Genomic DNA, 1636 nt, shown 5'->3' with positions numbered 1-1636 from the left:
GCGGCCACCAAGAGGAAGCGGCGTGGAGGCCTGGCGGTCCCGGCGAAGAGGCCGAGAAAGAGCGGAAAAGATGCCAGGCCTCCTGCGAAGCCGCGCGACAAGGCAGAGGAGGCGGAGGAAGAGGACAGGAATCGCATCCCAGGCCCCGTTTGCAAGGTAGAGGGCTGCCCCCGGGTTTCCCCTGCGGCCGGCGGCCGGCATCTCCCCCGGGGTCATCGACCCAACCACGGCCGTGCGGGCTTCCGAGTGGCTCTGTGTTGCGGGAGCTGGGTGTCAGCTCTCCCGGCCGCACCGGCCACCGCGTTCCCATCTAACCCTCGTGCACGAGGCGGCCCCCGGGGAGACGTCCGGCCGAGCGACCGTGCGGGCTCGCGGGAAATCGACTTCGGGAGTACTCGGTTCCGGTTCTGTTTTCTAGTCCCCCCGCCCCCCCCGCCTTGAAGTTGTTTCGAGATGTTGGCTCTATCCCTGAACAGTCACTGGTCTTCCCATGTTCTGCCATAGCCAGCGGCTGGGGTCCTGAAGCTTATGTGGTGCTTTGAAGAGTACTGTCCTTGGGACTGGGACTTCGTTTTTTTTAAATCCTCACCCGAGGATGTTTGTTGATTGTTAGGGAGAGAGAGGAACAGTGATGTGAGGGAAACATAGACCCGTTGCCCCCTTACGGCTCCCCGTCAGGAAGGGAGCCGCCACCCCTTTGGGGTCGGGACGATGCCGCCCAGCGGAGCCCCGGCCGGCGCCGACCTTTCGGGTGTTTAGCTCGAGGGGTAACCGGCGGGAGCGAGGGTAGAAGGTGGGATTTACTTATTCAACAGCCAGCCTGTCGGGCGCTGTGCGGAGTCCGGTTTCCCGGCCTTGGGATGGCAGCACTGGACCGCGACCTCTTCCTTTCTCCCCGAAACGTTGGAGTTTAGAAAGAGACCCAAGAAAGAATTCATTTGAGTTGGTGGTTTTTATTCTAAAGGAAGTGAGCCGCTAGATCGCAGACTGTGCAGACAGGAAGTGCTTTTGATTGGTTAATTCCCGTGCCCCCCCGCTTAGCATGTACCCTAAAGAGTAATGAGATTTTCAAGCGGTCATGTGATTAGTACCTGATCAATGGTGAGTAGGTGGCCCTCTGTGGTGCAGGGGCAGGCACTGGGGAGGGAGTTAGCTCCGAGGAATGAGAGACGAGTTTACGTTCTAGCCTTGTCATTAATTAACAGTGAAATCCCGGACTCTTTTTCTCTTCTGCCTATTCAGAGGAAGGAAATGTGATCGCCTTTTTTGTTGTGAAGAATGTTGTATATTTTCAGTAAATGTTAGTGCTCTCATTCTTCCTTAAGGACCAAGGAAGAATATGATAGTCGCAGTGATCCGATATGAAATCTGGTATCAGTGAGTCTTGATTTGAAAAATGCCGTTGAAGGACAGACGATAGAGGTTACTTTTACCCAAGGATAATATAGGGTAAGGGATCATAAAGGAATTATTTAGCCTTTGAGCTGGATCTCAAAGTAAGGGCAGAATTCTGATATTCAGAAATGAGAGGGAACTATACAAGGGAGAGAAAGAGAAAACTGATCGGGGGTGTTGAAGTGTGGGAAACGCTGAGAATTAAAACAACCAACCCAGGTGCTCTTTCTCCAGGCGCACA

At 54.5% G+C, this 1636-nt stretch overlaps 1 protein-coding gene across 1 annotated transcript in view; it reads left to right on the top strand.

Annotated features, from left to right (window-relative positions):
* Positions 1 to 6: 6 nt before the first annotated feature.
* The window catches only part of BRIX1 (BRX1, biogenesis of ribosomes), an 8659-nt gene continuing 7029 nt past the window's right edge, over positions 7 to 1636 (top strand). The window contains exon 1 of the mRNA XM_005872620.2: positions 7 to 156. The gene's annotated coding sequence lies outside the window, so the exon portion shown is untranslated. The remainder of the gene's footprint in view (positions 157 to 1636) is intronic.

Source organism: Myotis brandtii, unplaced genomic scaffold, assembly GCF_000412655.1.
Source record: "Myotis brandtii unplaced genomic scaffold, ASM41265v1 scaffold384, whole genome shotgun sequence".
Lineage (NCBI taxonomy): Eukaryota > Metazoa > Chordata > Mammalia > Chiroptera > Vespertilionidae > Myotis > Myotis brandtii.
The sequence above is the reverse complement of the archived record's forward strand: the minus strand, read 5'-3'. Positions and strand labels throughout refer to the sequence as shown.